This window comes from Sus scrofa, chromosome 16 (genome assembly GCF_054392235.1).
Source record: "Sus scrofa isolate SSC_HxYL_T2T_F1_AM1 chromosome 16, Sscrofa_HxYL_maternal_Yorkshire_Landrace_v2.0, whole genome shotgun sequence".
Taxonomy (NCBI): Eukaryota; Metazoa; Chordata; class Mammalia; order Artiodactyla; family Suidae; genus Sus; species Sus scrofa.
Window position 1 is genome coordinate 21,154,113 of NC_139398.1, and position 21,432 is coordinate 21,175,544.

The 21,432-nt window shown below is 36.6% G+C and overlaps 1 protein-coding gene across 14 annotated transcripts in view; it reads right to left on the reverse strand.

Moving 5' to 3' along the window:
• CDH18 (cadherin 18) overlaps window positions 1–16,901 on the reverse strand; it is a 1,020,178-nt gene extending 1,003,277 nt beyond the window's left edge. For all 14 annotated transcript variants that reach the window (XM_021076971.2, XM_021076969.2, XM_021076964.2 and 11 more), the window contains exon 1: window positions 16,573–16,901. The gene's annotated coding sequence lies outside the window, so the exon portion shown is untranslated. The remainder of the gene's footprint in view (window positions 1–16,572) is intronic.
• Window positions 16,902–21,432: the final 4,531 nt, after the last annotated feature.

Below are 21,432 nucleotides of genomic sequence, written 5' to 3' on the forward strand. Positions count from 1 at the left end.
ATTTGAAAATATGAAATTTATGGTATTGTACTAACGCCTACACAAGTCTCAAATCAAGCTGTCTCTTATAAACAAAAGAGGATGCAATGAATTTTACAATAATATTCAAAGTTTTGTGACATAAATTTAGAAGATGTTAGTTGTAAAATTAATAGAAGACAGTCTTATAAAAACTGAAAATCTATAATAGAGAAGAAAATAGGTGACCTATTTTGGACATTCACAAATCTGAAGGGTAAAAGAATTTTGTGGGAACTGATTTTTCACTCTTAATAGTTAGCATATGTAATAAACTCTTAAAAGGAGGAATAGAAATTAGTATCAAGAGTTTTAAAATTGCTTGGGGACAAGGAGCAGTATGAATTTATTGTTATACACAAAGGAATACGAGATACTATTTTTCAATAATGCCTGAGGAATCTTCCCGGAATCAGAGCAGGGGGATATTTGAGGAAACACTTCACATCAGGCTTACATACCCCAGATATCAGGAAATTGTAAAACAGGGTTATTAATTAACATTTCAATAATATGAAATATATAAAATCATGGTTACCAAAAATTCATTCAAGTAGAATATTTTATATAAAAATACTTAAAGGCATACTAATAATACCTAATAAAAACAATACAATTAGGATTAAGTCCTAAAATAACTAACTGTGTTGAGTACTTCTCAATTTTTAATATGCCTATGAACCAGCTGGGGGTATTGTTAAAATGTAGATACTAATTCAGTTGACTCTGATGTATTTCTACCATTTCTAACAAGCTCATAGTTAATGTTAGTTCTACTGGTACATGGGTCACACCTTGAGTAGCAAGAATTTTTACTATGATCCACTAATTAATCTAACCTAGAATTTTTTTTCTACAACACATGGAAGATATAACTCCAAAACTGGCAAGAAGTTCTGATTTTGCTGTGAGTTGATCATTAGTATAGGACCTTCTAGCATGAGAGTAAAAATGCCTGTGACACTGCAACAAATTATCTTTTAATTTTCCCAATACCATCTAGTTGAAAAATGGGGGTCAGGGTAGAGCACAGAAAAGCATAGTGGTATCAACAGGAAGTGTTTCTCATGTTAAGTCTGTGAGTGCATAGTATGACTGTATCCTCTAAACACATTAAGGAGTCTAAAATTCACAAGTTAACATAGTCTAGACACACTTTTTCCTGTTTGATGAACATTTTGGAGCACTTTGTCATCTTTTACAGAACAGATAGGTTCTTTTATACCTTTTGCCCATATATGACCAGGTCGTGAATGTCTCTTTAATATTCCTCCATTTAATTATTGGCAATAAGTTCACCTTTTTAAAAAACAAATAAATAAAATCAAAAATGGAAACTATTTAAGTGCTAGTGAATAGTTTTGTAATTAGTGTTCATTGGGTTTGAAAATCTTTTGCTGCTGCAGTTCAGATACCCAGTCACAAGTTTAAATTGAACAGCTGGTTGTGACAGATCTAAAGTGTGCTTAGCATGCACAAAATACTAAATGGTATGTTAAGGAAGTTCTATTGCTTTAGGCAACTCATTTATTTATATTAGATCTAGTACAGTAGTGGTCCCAATAGAGCGCCTCAAACTCCTGTCATTAGCCAAAACAAATGGAACTCTGACCTAACTCAGGTTGAAATCCAAAATGAAAAAGGTAGTAGGGAGGCCTATGTCTAATATGTTTGCCCTACATCCTCCAATTAGAGAAAGGACTCAGAACCCATGTATTCTATTATTATTAACATTTAAGATAACATTATTAACATTATTCTGTTATTATTAACATTTAAAATACTTACACCTTTTGGGCAAGTCAGATCATATTATCTCATGAATTAAAAATATTTAAAGACTTATCTTCAAAGTCCACATTCTTTAGCATAATACAAAGTATACTTTGGTAATCTGTTTGTCTATTTCTCCAGGGCCAATAGCCCAGCATCCTCATAAAGACCCAACATGCCAGTCATGCTGGGCTGATGCACCTCCCCCAACCTTCTGCGGTCACAACCCTCTGGGTCACTCTGAAGTTCTCCTTCCTCCCACAATTCTTTCAGGCAATCTTCTCAACATTTTAGAGACAACTCAAACATCAAGTTCTCTAAGATCCCTTTACAGATGGAGAGAGAGAGAGAAAAATAAATAAATAAATAAATAAATAACTGGTTCCTTCTCTATTGACTCTCTCATTTTACAAAGCATCTTGCATTTAAAGAAATTTTTTTAAAGAGTTTATTTATTTATTTATTTGCTTTTTAGGGCTAGGGGTCAAATCAGAGCTGTAGCCGCTGGCCTGCACCATAGCCACAGCAACGCCAGATCCAAGGTGCATTTGCAACCTACACCACAGCTCACAGCAACACCAGATCCTTTACCCACTGAGGGAGGCCAGGGATCGAACCCGAAACCTCTTGGTTCCTTATTGGATTTGTTTCCGCTGCACCGTGACAGGAACTCCCAGCATTTAAAGAATTTTTTTTAGCCATTATTACATGCTATATTATCTTTGCCATTTTGGAGTGGAGAAAATTCCCCAAAACTTTCACTTGGCTTTTCCCCAAAAAACATCTTCACTTTAAGTGTCAGAAACATTGCCATTAGCTAATTATTTTTACATTATGTATACTTTTAGAAATTAAGGAAAGAACAACCATGGGTTAGCAGAACTGAGCCCACTGTGATTCAAATACAGTTCAAAATTTCATACATCACTTGACCATAATCATCTCTGACTTTGGTAGGTCAATATGTATTTGGGGTTACCAGAAATCAGCAATTCTTCAGAGCCAGAAAGTAACTTCTCAGGGATTGATATTTTCTTCTCCTCTATGTATGGTCACTCCAATTCATGGCTATAGGATTTTTGAAGAAGGCATGGAGGGAAATTTACAGTGTATACTTGATACAGTATGGCTGATCTTTACTCAAGGGCATCTCCCAAGCCTATCAATCAAGCTGTTCCAGATATGTGAACTGGCTTTGTTCAAGGAACTGAGTGAGAGGTCATGCCTCTCCACTGTGGGAAGTTAAGTGATGTTTCTGGCCACAAACATAAACTATATTGCCATTATTAAATATATTTGGGAAAATTCAGTAGGAACAGCATGATCAATTGGCTAACATGAAAGATCCCTACAGGTTAAAATATCCTGATTAGTAATTTGTTCCTGCTGTTTATTTGTTATATGATTCAGCTTAGCCTTGGCAGTTATGGCACTGGCTTCTATTGCTCTGGAATCCCTCCATCTAGTACAGTAATATCAGGAAGCTCATCTCAGTGGTGACAGATGAGGAATCAATTGCAAAATCTCCCATCCTCATGTCTGAACTGTGGTAGACAGGATCACAAAAGCTTTTCAGTGTTACTTGAAATGTCTGGTACCCTGACCTCCTCCTGATTTTTTCTCTGTCTTTAGGAAGAAAGTTCTTTCTAAGTCCTCTTGATGGGAGTGATGTGGAAGAAAGGAGGGTGACAGCTTGCATATGGTAAAGGGTTCTAATATTCCTCTCTCTCTGAACTTTTCTGCTCTTTCTTCTATGTTATGAGAAATAAGTTATGGCATTTCAATCTCCTTGAATTTAGGTCACTGTCCAGTACACATTTCAAACAACCTACCTAGTCAACTTTTACTACTACTTTCAGATGTGCAATTGAATCTATTAAACATAGAGTCACTGTTATCTAGCCCAATCCCCTGTTATATTTTGTCATCCTTTGTCTAGCTTTTTCAGAATACAGTATCTGACATATTCCCTGGCTTTTCCCTGGCTTTGTATCACTTAGCAAAATCTTGCAATTATTTTGAAGTATAGGTTAGTTCCTCCTAGGCCAGACTTTATATGTATCCTTCAAGAGCATGCTGAGCTCTAGAAGAGCTCTGACTCTAAGTATGGGTCTGGAGATAGTAAGGATGGAGGGAAAATCTTGAGGAAAATGGACAACTTTCATAGGGCAAGTCTGTCAGGTGAATTATGGGATCTCCAAATAAGAGGAGGCTAGTCTCCTAAACAGAGGAAAGAAAGCATTTTGTGCTGAAGAGAGAGGCTTAGAGAAACTCAAGAGTTTCACATTTCTCAACTTAATCCACACCCACTCAGATGGCCTGAGTTTCTAAGGAAACGTCTGGAATTTTTTGCCATGATTTGATCTACTAATTTAAAGCCATGAGCTTTCCTGTGTGATGTTTGTTCATTTTTCTCACTTATCTGTAAACTCTCAAATACAGTTAAAACAATTGTTCCGGGAGTTCCCATTGTGGCACAGTGGTTAACGAATCTGACTAGGAACCATGAGGTCGCGGGTTCGATCCCTGGCCTTGCTCAGTGGGTTAAGGATCCGGCATTGCCGTGAGCTGTGGTGTAGGTTGCAGCTGTGGCTTGGATCCCATGTTGCTGTGGCTCTGGCGGAGGCCAATGGCTACAGCTCCAATTTGACCCCTAGCCTGGGAACCTCCATATGCCATGAGAGTGGCCCAAGAAATGGCAAAAAGACAAAAAAAAAAAAAAAAAAGTTGTTCCATTTTATAATCTTGTACTCACCACTATGAACAGATAGTGAAGGACAGCTACAGCTTGGCTTCTAGAGCTTTGCTCCAGAAGGCCCTTCATTACAAGTATACATGTCTGGTTATTTGATTAATGGATAAATCACAGCATATTACAGATTTCTAGTATCCCATTTACCATTAACAAACGGTTCGGTTTTATGCCATGACCAAGGACATGATCAAACTTATTTTCTGGGCTCAACAATGCTACTCTACACCATTTCTGTTATCAATTCTTCTAGTATCAACCTCCAGTATCAGTTCTTTATTCAGTACGTATTGGGTTGGGAGAACAGGAATCACATCAGTTATGTTAATAGGAAGTCAATCCATATTTTGGAAGACTGGGAACAAGAAGACAATGAGGTAAGAAGAGATTATCAATGCTGGAAGCAGCTACCACCTTTAAGGCTGGGGTAACAAAGTAGAATTTCTTGGTTCTTTTTCTATCACCTTTCAGATTTAAACAAATGCTTTTTAAAAAGTGACATGAGGAGAGTACCCGTTGGGGCTCAGTGGCAAGAAATCCAACTAGTATCCATGAGGACGAAGGTTCAATCCCTGGCCTTGCTCAGTGGATTAAGGATGCTGCGTTGCCTTGTGCTATGGTGTAGGTCACATATGTGGCTCGGATTCAGTGTTGCTGGGGCTGTTGGGTAGGCTCGTGGCTGCAGGTCTGATTCGACCCCTAGCCTGGGAACCTCCATATGCCATGGGTACAGCCCTAAAAAGGCAAAAATACAAAAGCAAACAAACAAACAAATAAATAAATAAATGACATGAGCAAATTTACACTCTCAGTCTTGAAATATTTTTCCCACTTTTTTTTTTTAAACAAAGGGTTTTGAAATAGTTTGTGTTCTCAAGGACAGCTACTTATTAAAGATCTAAGAACCTAAAAGATGGGGGAAGGAGCCCCCCGTGGGCAAGGGGAAGGGCTCTTCTTGCTTGGTGCCAGTGCTCCATTGAGGTGCACAATAGGGTTCATTCTATGAGAACTGGAAGCAGCTAAGCAGCTGGAAATAGGACACACAGCCTGGTTGAATCAAGGGCTGCTGCTGAGGTGAAGAGCAGCATGAGATAATGCTGACAAAAGCAGCAAACAAAAAGGAAAGGAAGAGGTTTTCCTCCATTTTCTTGCCTTCTACCTTCCCCTAATACTTCCTTAGTAGAAACTGTTGAGAAACTAGCTTGAAAAGGAAAAATGTTGTTTCAACAGCCTCCACCCTCCACATTAGAGGTTAGGAGTGGGGGGTGTCACAGTTGCAGTTAAAACAAGAGTTTATTTACTGACATGATTTTATGCCTTGTCTCCCAGATTGGGAGACACTAATATATGCTTTATTCATCTTTATAGTCATTCACATAGCTAAGAATAAATTGTCATACCTATTAGCCTCCCAGCAATATTTCTTGAATGACTGAATGAATGACAGTAAGAAAGCATTTTAAATCCATTTTTCAAGCACTATGGATTCAGAAGCATTTAATGTATATCAATCCTGCTGTTGTTTTTATGCTTGTGATTATGTCAGTCACTCTTCTAAGCTTTTTACCCATATGATTTTATTGAACCCTTGGATCATCTCTATAAGATAAATACCATTATTCTTCCTTGTTGTAAAGTGGATGAAACCCAGGCTTATGAACATTCAAAACAAAAACCAAAGGAAAAACCTTCTCTAAGTTTCTAAAGTAAGAGAGGCAATATAACATAGTGTTTTTAAAATGTGTTTCAGAGATAGAAAGACCTGAATTTGAAATTCAGCTCTCCATTTCTCTTCTTCTCTCAATCAAACGAATTTTAAAATTGGGCTTCAGAAATTTGTTCTGAAAAAACTCCAATGTTCTTTCTCAGCGATAATTTTGTTGCTTTGGGTCAAAGTGTTCTGGCCTCAGTAGATTTAAGGAACAGTTTATCAAGAGGGTTCTTGGCAAAGAATTGGTCAGTTCTCTAGTTTCAAGCCAAGAAGTTAAAGTTATATTGATTTATGACAGAAGCATTCGATAACTAGGTGGTAGAAATAATACCTGAGTACCTCTACCAGCTAACAACTGAACTTTATGACACGACAGAACAATAAAAGCACATATAAATTATTAAATGACTATCAGAAAAGAGCATTTCAGAATATAAGCCAATTTACAAGCTATAAATACACCAAGACACATATCCACACACAGAAAAGGAGATGATTACAGAGAAAACAATGGTGTTTTAAATACTTTTTCCTATCTGTTCTTTCACAGGAACTCTTCAGAGACTGGTGGTTTTATTTATGTTTCAGATAGACCTTTATCTGTGCATTGTTTCAAGAGACCTTCCAAAATTTAATTAGCATGCTCACAAAATAGTTCAATTGCTTCACTCTCCTTTCAATACATTTTAAATTCAAATCAATGCCCCAAAAGGGAGCAAGTACTCTCTGCCTTAATGTGTTTTACCAAATACCTTAAATTTTGTTTTCTGAGGGGCCTTTAATAATACACACTGTATAATGACCCTATATTCACCCACAGAACTTTCTATCTGTAAGAGACATACAACATGCATAATATAAACTGCATGTTATTCCAATGGGTAGACAGAGAGCAGGTGCAGAGCATAAGTGATGTGAGTACAAGTTTTATAGTTATATACCTTAGTATTAGAATTAACACACAAAGACCTCTCCATCAACTGGAATTTTCTCTTTTAAATCAAAAGGGGGGAAAAAGAAGTAAGGATATTGGAGACATGAATTTTCAAAAATTATTTATAAATCTTATTATTTATACTAATAAGAAGGTGAAAGACTTATATGCTGAGAACTATTAAAAAATTAATCAAGGAAATTAAATAGGATTCAAAGATATAGAAAGATATTCCATGCTCCTGGGTTGGAAAAAATAGTATTATAAAAATGGCCATACTACCCAAAGCAATCTACAGATTCAATGCAATCCCTATCATATTACTCATGACAATTTTCTTTTTTTTTTTTTTTTGTCTTTTGTCCTTTTAGGGCCGCACCCGCGGAAAATGGAGGTTCCCAGGCTAAGGGTCTAATCAGAGCTGTAGCCGCTGGCTTACACCAGAGCCACAGCAACACCAGATCCAAGCTGCATCATCTGCAACCTACACCACAGCTCATGGAAATGCCAGATCCTTATCCCACTGAGGCAGGGCAGGGATCAAACCCACAACCTCATGGTTCCTAGTCTCATTCATTTCCACTATGCCACGACAGGAACTCCGTTTTGTTTTTTTTTGTTTTTTTTGGAATTTTTTTTCCATGACAATTTTCACAGTACTAGAACAAACAATCCAAAAATTTATAGGAAACCATAAAAGACCAAGAAATGCCAAAGCAATCCTGAGGAACAAAAACCAAACAGGAGGCATAACTTTCCCAGACTTCAGGCAATATTACAAAGCCACAGTAATCCATTGCCGTAGGCTGGGGTGTCTCAGATCCTGTGTTGCTGTGACCATGGGGTGGCTACAGCTCCAATCAGACTCCTAGCCTGGGAATCTCCATATGCCGCTGGTGCAACACTAAAAAAGACACAGACAAAAATAGAATAGAACAAAAAAGCAAAGCCACAGTAATCAAGACAGTGTGGTACTAGTACCAAAACAGACATACAATGGAACAGAATAGAAAATCCAGAAATAAAGGAGGTCAATTAATCTTCAACAAAGGAGGCAAGAATATAAAATGGGAAAGTCTTTTCAGCAAGTGATGCTGGGAAAACTGGACAGCCACATGTAAATCAATGAAACTGGAATACACCCTCACACCATGCACAAAAATAAACTCAAAATGGCTTAAAGACTTAAATGTAAGACAAGACACAATCAAACTCCTATAAGAGAACATAGGCAAAACATTCTCTGACATCAACCTTACAAATGTTTTCTTAAGTCAGTCTCCCAAAGCAACAGAAATAAAAGCAAAAATAAAAAAATGGGACCTAATCAAACAGACAAGATTTTGCAAAGCAAAGGAAACCATTAGAAAAAAAAAAAAAAAAGACAACTTACAGAATGGGAGAAAATAGTTTCAAATGATGCAACTGACAAGGGCTTAATCTCTAAAATATACAAATAACTTATACAACTCAACAGCAAAAAAGCCAACAACCCCAATTGAAAAACGGGCAAAAGACCTGAATAGACATTTCTCCAAAGAAGATATACAGATGGCCAACAAGCACATGAAAAAATGCTCAACATCACTGATTATTAGAGAAATGAAACTCAAAACTACCATCTCACACCAGTCAGAATGGCCATCTTTAATAAGTCCACAAATAACAAATGAGGGACGGGGTATGGAGAAAGGGGAACCCTCCTTCACTGTTGGTGGGAATGTAAATAGGTACAACCACTATAGAAAAAAGTATGGCAGTACCTCAGAAAACTAAATATAGAACTACCGTATGATCCAGCAATCCCACTCTTGGGCATATATCTGGACAAAACTTTCCTTGAAAAAGACATATTCATTGTATGTTCACTGCAGCACTATCCACAAAAGCCAAAACAGGGAAACAACCTAAATGTCCATCAACAGATGAATGGATTAAGAAGATGTGGTATATATACACAATGAAATTCTACTCAGCCATAAAAACGAACAAAATAATGTCATTTGCAGCAACATGGATGGAACTAGAAACTCTCATACTAAGTGAGGTCAGAAAGAGAAAGACAAATACCATATGATATCACTTATATCTGGAATCTATATATGGCACAAATGAGCCTTTCCACAGAAAAGAAAATCATAAGCATGGAGAACAGACTTGTGGTTACCAAAGGGGAGGGGGAGTGAATGAGATGGACTGGGAATTTTAGGTTAATACATGCTAACTATTGCCTTTGGAATGGATAAGCAATGAGAGCCTGCTGTCTAGCACTGGGAACTATGCCTACTCACTTATGATGGAGCATGATTATGTGAGAAAAAGGAATATATATGTGTATGTGTGACTGAGTCACCTTGCTGTACAGTAAAAAATTGAAAGAACACTGTAAACCATCTATAATGGGAAAAATAAAAATCATTTAAAAAGCCAATATTTAATAAAAATCATTAAAAAACCAATAGTATATATACATAATTATAAGAATTAATGTTTTGATATACCCTTTCAATGAACAGGCATTAATAAATACTACGAACATTGTACTTTAAGGACTGCAAAAAAATACAAAAGGATTTTTCTTTCTCTTTCTAAATCATATCGTTTACATAGAAGGATATAATAAAGATACAATCCATGTTTAGTTAACAATGCAAGGTCTTTTGTGATTATTAGTAGAGGAATTAATAAGAATTTGAAGAAAGATTGGTAATATTTGAATTGGTAGAGAATATAAGGAAGACGAGTCAAATCAGCAAGACTACTGTAGGTAAATGTTGTGAGTTGAGAGAAAGTACCTTGGAAAAAGTGAAAATACAGCTTAGCTTGAGCTCAGAGTAATCACCAGTGATCTCAGAAACTGGCCATGGTCAGATTAGGAAAAACGTCAGTCTGCCTGAGTATTTTGTTTTTTCTCTCATAAGTCATATGAAGACAGACATTTTTTCCCACAGTAGATATATGGCTAGAAGGTACAAAATAGAAAGGCAAAGAAAGAGGAGAAATTGGATTGGATGCTCTTACAGTCCAATTTTTGAAATACAACAAAGCTATGATTTTTGTGTATGATTTTTGACATACAACAAAGTCTAAGTGATGATAGCTTCTGAGCTTCATAGCTCCTTATGCCCCTTAATTCAATCATAGTGCTTGAAAAAGAGAAAATTGTTATAATCTGATTACTGACAAATGTAGGATTGAATTATTTGATTGCTCTAATTCATACAGTTCAATCCACCAGAACCCTAAATTGTGAAAAGCAAATGTAAATTACAACAATGGATTACCCTCTCCTCCCCCAAAATACACTAATTGATTACAGAAGTTTCCTGAAGATCCTCAAAATGGCATAAGCAGTTATTACCAATAAAAAGTATATGTCAAAAAAAAAATGAGATATACTATATACCTGTGAGAATGACTGAAATCCTGACAACACCAAATTCCGGAAAGTATAATTATGTAAATAAGCATGATTATGTGAGAAAAAGGAATATATATGTGTATGTGTGACTGGGAGCAACAGGAACTCTCATTCATTGCTGATGGGGATGCTAATGGTACAACCATTCTGGAAGGTATTTTGATGGCTTCTTATAAAAACTAAACACATTCATCATATGAACAAATGATCACACTCATTGGTATTTACTCAGTAAATTGAAAAGTTATGTTCACACAAAAAACTTCTACCTATATGTTTATAGCAACTTCATTCAGAATTGCCAAAACTTGGAAGCAACTAAGATGTCCCTAAGTAGATAAATGGATAAACAATTTGCAGTTTTTCTATGCAAAAGAATATTATTCAGCAATAAACATAAATGAGATCAATCTTCCAAATGACAAAAAAGAACTTAAAATGCATATTGCTAAGTGAAAGAAGACAATCAAAGACAGTCAGAAAAGATAAAATACTGTATGATTCTAACTATATGCCATTCTTGTAAAGATAAAAGTGTGCAGTTAGTAAAAAGAGCTGAGGTAGGGAGTGAGCAAGTGAGAAATAAATAGGTGGAACACAGGAGAATTTTAGAGCAGTGAAACTTTTCTTCAGGGTGGATATATTTCATTATGCATTTGCCCAGACCCATAGAATGTCCAATACAAAAACTGAACTCTAATGTAAATTATGGACTTTAGTTAATACTATTTTATTAGGGAGTTCCATCATGGCTCAGCAGAAATGAATCTGACAAGGATCCATGAGGATGGAGGTTCAGATCTGCTATTTCTGTGGCTGTGGCATAGGCCAGGAATTGCCATATGCCATAGGGCGGCCCTTAAAAAAAAAAAAAAAAAGACAAAAAAATAATATTTTATCTATAATGGCTCATTCATCATAACCAGATGTTATGAAAGTTCCAGATGTTATCAACAAGAGAAACTAGCAGGGTTGAGAGAGGAAACTTATTAGTTGGTGGGGGGGGTGATGGAAGTGAGGGAGTATATAAGAAGTCTACGTTTTTTCCTCTCAGGTTTTCAGTAAAGCTAAAAGTAATCTAAAAATTTAATTTTATAATTAAAAAATAGATATGTTATAGTTTGAAGCCCATTTGCCAGGTCTATTTAAAAGGTGATTTTTATATACTATGTCTTGCTGCTGTATCTTCTCTCACTTTATTTCTACCAATCACAGGTGAGAATGGATTACTTGGCATGAGTGCTACTTGTATACCTTTAGAAAGGTAATAAAGTTCACCATTATTTCTCCCTATACCTTATCCATTCTATGATTAATAGAGTGTATAATACATTATCTTCCATTATTCTCAGTAACTCTCATTCACTATTTAGAGTAACTGGAATTTGGTAAACAACAATATTTAAGGATTCAGTTACATGACTCAAGACCGTTTTAATGGACATGAAACAATGCTCATTAGAAGAGGCATAATATGGAGCAATCTAATGTCACATCTAAGCTAATTCTAACAGAACATAGCTAGAGGTAAACATATTGGCCAGGTATGTGTGTGTACCACAGCAGGGAAGCATCTGAATACAGTGAGGATAACTTAGTAAAGTGGAAATGGATGGTAGAGACCACAAATCATGTCACACAGTATAGACTGATTATATTTTTATGTTATTCAAACTCTATGAAAACTCTATCCATCTACATATACAGGTATTCTCACCCAATAATTTACACACATAGTTTCACAAAGACAAAGTGGTTCAGGAATGATTTTATAGAAAAGTGTAATTCATTGTTAGAAAAGTGTTAACTTCACTGTTAACAGCAAAAACAACAGCAAATATAAACACATGTATTTTTCACATCTCCACAGAGATTTGTCCTCATATTGTGGAGGTATAGAAAGGACATTCAGTGGTATTTTTACTTCTTAACCATTAGATAGAAAACATGAATATTTAACTTGTATCATTATATTTATCTCTTAGTTCTGGATAAAAATTTGGAACATTAAAAAAATTCATGTGCAATCACTGCATTTTCATTTCTTTGTCTTATTTTCAATTTTAGCTTTTTTTCCCATCTCCAATATTGTCCTACTTTTAACACAAAAGACATTCTCTTTTAAAAATGGAAATTTAAATTTCTTAAGATATTTTTCATACTGATTCCATCAAGCTGTAGCATTAGGATTCCCACTCAGAACTTATTACTCCATACCTCACATAAATAAAATGTAATTGTGTAAGAAATAACTGTATTAGCCTGTATACCAGACTATCCCAGGTATATTCGGAATGGTTACCAAACAGCTATATATGTTATAGTACTTGAGTTCAAAATTCACTCCTTTTGAGTTATGTCAATTTACTTTAAAAATACCGGTAAAGGAAATGTGGATATGATTTCCACTTTCCCTTTTTATTTAAGTAGCTACTCTTTCACCCTGATAAGTCAGTGAACCTTTCAATAAAGGATTGGAATCCCATGATTCATTGTGCAGAATCCCTTTCCTTCTTTCACTTCCCAAAATTAATATCTCTCAGAAAGTGGATGTCACATATTTCTCATTCCCTGGAGTTGCCATCACGTGATGAAAAGCCTAGGCCCACTAACTTTTGCACAGAGATATAACTGAGTGTTGACTAATCCCAAAACAAGCCCTGTAGTCAGTGGACAACTTTAACTCTATGGAGATGGAGGAATGTTTCCATTTATTAAGAAAGCCTACAGTGTCATTTAAGATATAATAAGGCTTTCAGAACTGATACAGGAAACACCCTTTCCCCCATAATCAGCTCTTGCATCAGCCTCTGTGTATATTTATGAAAAATCCTACAGCATGAGGAAGAATTTTGGGGGGTTATTTAAAAATGCATTTCTTCCACGTGTATGAATAGTAAAACCATCCTATTACTTTTAATTCCTCCACATCTATTTTTTGTGAAAAAAAGGTAATATTCTCTTAGCTCCTCGCTGTTTTCTTCTCCTGAAAGCAAACTGCATGTGAGCCCAGAGTCACTTATTCTACCTATGTGGTTCACAGATATTTGCTGACAATCGTAAAAGAAGTTTCTTCCCTTCATTTTTTCCTTATTTTAACATTTCTTATGATGCTAGTCACATAACACATAATCCTTGTAATTGCCTAAAATCAGTCATTTTAACATTTGACGCCTTTGTTATTTTCAAATATTAAACCTTTTATATACAAGAATATTTGAACATTTGAAAGAGAAAAAATTCAGCAAGCATAAGATAAATCCACTTTCCCATGAAAATAAAGAATTCTTATTTATCTAAAATGTTTATTTGGTGGGGAATAGGAGAAACCTACTTCAAGCAGCATTCAACATTTTAAAAACAGGGAAATAAGTCTAAGAAAGCAGTATAACCTCTCTCAGCAGTTTGCTGAGTATAACACAGGAAGAAAGAGCCCCCTAATGGCTCAGATATCTGTAAAAACAAAATGGGTTGCACTTTCTCAGTTCTTGTTGGTTTGCTATGGCTGAAATGAGAATCAGGAAAGATATCTGATACTATGGAAGTGAATGGAAAGTTGAATCAAAGGTCAAATGGAGCCCTCTCAAAGATTCAGAGAAAAGTGAAAATTCCTAAGCTGAACAATCATTTCAGACTCAGACTGAAGCTTCCATGCACAACTGCTAGGTCACTTGTCTGCCTGAATCATCGTTGCTGAGAAACACTCATCTCAATTGCAGGAGACTTTAATTACATGGTTGGGAAGTGTGAAATATTATTTTTAAAGAACTTGACTTTTGACTTTTTTTTTCTCAATCATGATACCATTTCGTATGAAGAAGATGGGGAATCAAATTTCTCATAGGAGTAAATATGGAATTAAGATAAAAAAACAAAGCAAAGCAATACTGAGGGTAAGCTAAGTAGAATGTCTAAGTACAAGAGGCATATGGTTGAAGAAATTATTTGAAAAGTCCTTTTAAAGGAAAAAAACATGTCTATTCATGGGGAAAAGTAAAGGATGACAATTTAAATCTTTCCATGCTAAAGTTTTAATGGTCTCATAAAATCACTGAATGCAATTGAGAATTAATTTTCTTTATTGCATATACCTCAATACAACCCATAAATAAGTGCTATAAGGAAACTCTACTGTATAAAAAGCCCTGATACTAAAATTGTTGCAACAAAAATTATGATCTTAAAAATAATTTTGTGTATGAAATATGGAAATTATTAGACTAATTAGCTAAACCCTAAGTATATCCTTAGATGAGATATCATTATTTCCATAAACAAAAAAATGGGAGAATTAAAACACTCTTTCAGATAAGTTGCACAAAAAGTTAGCATAATAAAATATGCTAAGCAATGATTAAGCAAGATTAAAATAAATTTAAAACAAATATTGTATGTGGATTTGATATAATATTGCTGATATATACATAAATGTTACAGTCCCTGCCATCTTCCTCAGTCCATAGTTTAGCATTAAAATTTCTCAAATATTTATCCCCAAAGTAAGTGTATATTTTTCAAGTAACTTTATTTAAAGTTAAAAAATTCCACATTCTCTAACACATTTCTATTCCTTCAGTCAAACTGCAATTTCAAAAATGGATAATAATGATATAATCATTCCTTTCTGATATGGTTATTATAAATAGAAATATTTATATTATTATAAAACATGAAAATTTTATTTCACATTTAGAAGACAAAACATATTATCATGAAAAGTTGTGCTCTTCCAATATGTAGCTACGTTTAAAATACAAGCACGAGTGATACACATGCAAATACACCGTTTGAAGTAGGTAATGTGTAGAACACCTGCTACATTGGCACCCAAGAATGTTGGCTGATTGTGTTCTCTTTTGAAACATTGTACAACATATTAAAAAGTTTTGTGGACTTATCACAGATGGGAGCTTGGTTTTGATTAGAGTAGTGACTCAGGAAACTTGAAAGGACAATCAGAACAGCTCTTGGGATACAGTATCTCACTTCATTGATCCAAAAGCAAATAAATTGCCATCAAAAATCTCACAACCACTTTAGTTCTAGCAAGGAAGAAATGAATCCTTTTTGTCTGCTATCACAATGCTGTCTCTTTCGCAGTCAACCCGTGTGACCTATAAACCTAAGGTTAACCAAATACATCAGTACTGCATCACCCCAAACCATTATTCTTTTTTCATCCTATCACTATTCTTAGAAACATGAAAAATTCCTGTACCCAGTGGAGAATTTAATATGTGCAAAGTTCCAATATATTCAGATACTTTACCAGAACATACAATCATTGACACTTAAATCATTAATTGACGGAACTGCAGCTCTAGCTCATCTCCAGAGTCATGTTTCTTTGCCTTAGCGCAGTACTTTCTTAAAACCAAATGCCAGCTATCAATAATTTAGCCATAATAAGATGGCAGTCTGATGTCACATCATTTAAGACATATCATGTTTATGCTGAAGAGTTAAGACTGCAATCAAAAGATTTAGGGGGAAAAAAATCACCACTGACAATCACTGAAAAGCACACAGAAGCTTCTATGCCTGCATGAAACATAAGGGTAGACATTTAATGCAGTAATGGTCCTCTCATCCTTTACTATTATTTTTCAAAGTTCTTTAATAGCTAAGAACCATATATGTGAACATATTTTAAGGCTGTCACCCAAAATGCTCTTTTTAATGTGGTCATTGCTTATTTCTCTTCTTCATCCAGATTATCTGCTCCTAAACTTATATTCCAGTGATCTTATAAAATAAACAAAAACTTATGTGTACCCAGAGATAAAAGAGCAAACATGTTCATATAAATATGCATGAACACATTTCTAAATCCACGTGCCCATGTACTGTATGAACTTTACTACATCACTGCAAACTCAGTTTTTAAAGCATGCAAAGCTAGGCTGTATTTTACTATATACAACTAAAAGATAAATCCAAAGATAAAAATGCAATTTTCTTACCTGGAGCAGAAAACTGTTTCTGTTCAATTCTGGAACAAAGTGGGGCTGGAAAGGGGACTTGGTTTCGGTTTTCTTTTCAAAATCCTCTTTAATGAAGCAGGAGTGAATGAACTATTCCAAGGTGAAGCCTGTTATTTCTTGCTGAGGCTCTGAGCTGACATCCTCTTGCAAAAGAAAAGGAACCTCAGTAAGTTGTTGACCGAGGTTGCTGCGATGCAAGGCGATGGGCAGCAGCGGTCACACAGCGATGCGATGGAACGTGCCCTGCCTCCCTCCCTCCCACCGCGCTCCCCTCTCTCTCCTCTGCACCCGGACAGTGTGCTCAGCTCTGAAGCTCAGCTCTCGCTGCTGCTGTATAATCAATCTAGCCTGTCTGAAGCTAATAGTCCTCTATTTAACCAGCCAATCAATAGGAAGGATTCCACTGCTAGTCCCAAGAGTCTTTTGCAAGTGTGGTACAAACAGGAAGAGTTTACCCAGCAGTTTAGCCAAGTATTTTTCATTATTTCATCTCCCGTTAGAGATAGGGATAGAGAGGGCAGAGGCTCAAAGCCAGCTTAGTATGATGGCAGATTTTTACATTTTAAAAACTAGCTCTTCTTAACTAGCTGATGTTAATTTGTAATTACACACCTGCTATCCATCATCATTTAGGAACTACCACAGAGTTGCATATGTGATACAAAGTCTTTCTTATTCAAATACATGGGAAAAATACAGGAGCAAAATTATGCACACTAACTTTTTTTTTTTTCTTTTCTAGAAACAACAGTGGCTTCAGGAGCCTCTATTGCTTGGAACAATTAAAGAATTTCTCATTATACTTATGGGTGTTAAAAGTTATTCATTTTATCCTAGAAAAATAGTGATGTACTATTTTCTTTCTCAAAAGGAAAGAGGTGAGGTTTGTAGATATTATTGAACTAGAGCCCGAGTCAGACTTCAGTGTGTAAAATGTTTTTCAATTTTATAGCAAAAATCTACAAAAGGAGCCTTCTGAATGTATCAAACAGAGCATTTCACACCTGATATATCTGTTCAAGGTTAAGATTTTCTTCTTAAAGTGATACATTCACTGTTCATCTGCCATAATTGACTGTCATAAAGAAGCACAGGTGAACCACTGAAGACCAGACTGTTTTATTCCCCAGATACTACCCAGGGGAAAAATAAATAAATAAAAATTAAAAAGAGAATTTGGGATCAACTTAGTCTTGGTTCGAAAACTGGCCCTGGCACACGGCAGGCAAGGAAAGATAGGAGGGGACAGGTTTAATAAGCAGGGGAACTTACATACCAGACTGTCTTAGTGGCTAAAAGATGAGTAGTAGATCTCCACACCTACCTGCCAGATTCTTAAGAATTTGTACAGTCTGGATGGGCTCAGCAACGCATTTCTGTCTCAAGGCTACATCGTTGAATATGCTACCACAGTGGGAGTAGCAGCTAAAATCTACATCCTAAGGACAGGGGCGGAGTGATGAGCTTTCTATTTCCTGGGGTCCAGTTCTCGGGTCACCCTGCAGTCATGTCCTCTCGATGACCTCCTCCAACACTTAGCCAAAATCTAGAAATGCAGTCCCTTTTAATTTCTAACTAGAAAACGATTGCCTATCTCAATTTCACACTGCTTGGTCAACCAGCCTTTTAGTTACTTTTACTTGGTAATGATACATAACAGCTCTCATTAAAGTAAATTGCATAGGAATGCTTAACTACACCTCGATTCTGAGTAGGAATTAAATTCCAGGCCGCAAGTCTTTACAGCAACAACTTTTAATGTCATATAATACAAACAAATGTTTGTAGTATGTGCTAAAATAGCTTGTAAATAAAGACCAAAAAGGCCATAAGAGATGTATGGCCATGGAGTTAACCTCAGTTAAAGTTCAAATTATAAAATGGTGTAACACTTATTAGAAGCAAACTTCCCTGATTTAATTGACTCAGTTCAGCAAGTATTTATTGGGCAACTCTTTGTGTCAGGCCTTGTACTCTCAGTAATAGAAAAATAATTAAGTAAAGGAGAGAATGACTTCCTTTGTATTCTTGGTGTTTTCAGTGCACTGTAGTAGTGGTCAGTCTTCTAGGAGTTTACAAGCTGGTCGGTAGATAAGGAATTCTCAGGTAAACAAAATGCAAGGGAGAGAGATTCATGCCTTCTTTCCCAGTAGTCAAAGGGCAACAAGCCCTCAAAAGCAAAACCCTACCTCCTCTAGGAAAACAGAAAGACCCTGTAAAAAACATGGAATTTGCAATGGTTCTTATTAGAGAGAATTAAAAGAAAAAAAAAAAGATTTTACTGGCAGATTAAAAAAGCAACGGAAGGGAGACAGATAACATTAAGCAAAGCTATAAAGTCAAAGGAAGCAGGAGGTGGGAGAGGGGTGTTGGAGGAAGAACTAAGTGTGATATTTGACTGGACTGCATTGAGTGCAAAAGAACACACCTAGAAAGGGATAATATGAAGATCTCGGAGGCTAGGCTAGGCTTGGATGATTGGGAGCCTTTCAATTTTTTTTTTTTTTTTTTTTTTTTTTAGCAGAAAAGTGATAAATGTTTTACTGGGCTTTGGTAACCTCAATCTAACAGAAGGTTGCAGGCTGTACTGGAATGAGACCTTGGTAAGAGTGAGGAATCTCTAAAGGAGACCATTGCCAAGATCCCCTTGGGAGTAATGGGGAGAGGACCAGTGTGCTGCTCATGGTGGGAATGAGCAAGATGAACTGATACTGAGAAAAACATTCTAAAATAGGGTCTATACATGACAATGTAACCTACTGAGGAGAAGTGCAGTTTAGGAAGACTAATATTCCACTGAGGGGGTGACTGAAATAAAAGGTGAACTATAAATGGATCTCATTTCTTCTCTCTTTTTATGTTTGTTATAGAATTCACCTTCCCTTAATTATATGTGTGTGTGTGTGTGTGTGTGTGTGTGTGTGTGTGTGTATGTTATAGAATTTGTCCTCTCACATATATAGTATAGTTATATGTAATTTCCTACAATATAAGCTCAAAAAATGAAAATAATTTTCCCAATGCTTTTTTCCCCTACATTTTTTTTCCTTTTTATTTTTTTATTTTTTTTTATTTTTAAGTCTACACCTACAACATATGGAAGTTCCCAAAGTATGGGGTGAATCAGAGTTACATCTGCCAGCTTACACCACAGCCACAGCAATGCAATGTCTGAGCCACATCTGCTCAGCAATGCCGGATCCTTAACCCACTGAGAAAGGCCAGGGATCAAACCCACATGCATCCTTACAGAGATTATGTCAGTTTCATAACCTGCTAAGCCACAACAGGAACCCCTCCTCAGGTTATTTAGAACTGTGCTTGATATATGTTAGTTGCTCAATAAATAACAGTAAAATAGTTTCTATTTTTGGAGTTACTGAGTACTCAATAGGTAATTAGTTCTGAGCTAATAATTCTATAAATGTTATCTCATTTAACACTCTCTGAAATAGACATTATCCTATTTATATCTAAAGAAAATGAAGCTTAGAGTTCCCTGGTGGTGTTAGTTGGGATAGGATAGGGACCTGGACCCGGGTGATTCAAAAGAGGCCATTTGAGAGTTCCTGTTGTGGCACAGTGGCAATGAATCGACTAGGAACCATGAGATTGCACGTTTGATCCCTGGCCTCATTCAGTGGGTTAAGGATCCGGTGTTGCTGTGAGCTGTGGTGTAGGTCAGATGCAGCTCGGAACTGGTGTTACTGTGGCTGTGGCTGTGGCGTATGCCTGCGGCTACAGCTCCAATTAGACCCCCAGCCTGGGAACCTCCATGTGCCATGGGTGCAGCCCTAAAAAGACAAAAAAAAAAAAAAAAAAAGAAAGAAAGAAAACAGGCCATTTATCATTAACCAAAAACGGGAGGCCTATATCAAACAATGAAGACAAATACAGGAGCAGAGGGCTGCTCTTTGGAGCACTTCCCTATAAATTTTTCCCATTCAAATAAGGCATCCTTGCACCAGTCAGAGGATCAAAACACACCCCCCCCCCCCATACAGAGATCAAAACAATACATGGCACAGGGGTCTTAGGACAAGAAATTAGTGGGCCTGGGGCAAGACAGCAGGGGTACCCAAACAGGTCCACAACATAGGAGTATTAGAAAAGAACCAGTTTCATTAGGGTCCAGTCCCTACCCAGGGTGTCCAGCTCTCTCTGAGCAAATAAAACTTGCTGTACACTGATACCTGACTCTTGATTGCAATCAAGATTGCCACCTCTGACTTCCAAGGCAACTGGCAGAAGCATCTCTCCCTGGCAAACATCTCATCAAAAAGAACTCAGGTTACACTGCAGTGTTGGTTTGAGGGGAAATTCCCTTTGACCCAGAACCACTCCCATCCTGAGCTGTTAACACCTGCCTGAAGAGACCACCTGTCTCCACCCCAGCACAGCAAGACCACCGGGTCTATGCCAGTGCTGCTGCAGTACCTCCCTGCCAGAACAACCTCCTGCCTCCATCCTTGAGCCATGAAGCCCACTAGCGCTATCCTGGTGCTGCTACAGTGCTTCTCAGCCTGTATCTCCAAATCCCTGTTCGTGTAAGCAAGGGCAGAGAGAGAGTGCAGAGCAGAGGAACCTGACAATAACTCAGAGGATTAAGGATCTGGCATAGTCTTTGCGGTGGCTCTGCTTACTATTGTGGCACTGGTTCGAACCCCAGCCCAGGAATTTCCACATGCTGGGAGTTGGGCCAAAAAAAAGAAAAGAAAATGAAGCTTGAAGAGGCTAGTTACCTTGTCCGACAAAACACAACTAGTGTCTATTGAATCCTAAAGCCCACATTCTGAACAGTGTTTCAGGAAACAGCAGTATTATAATATAACCTGGAGA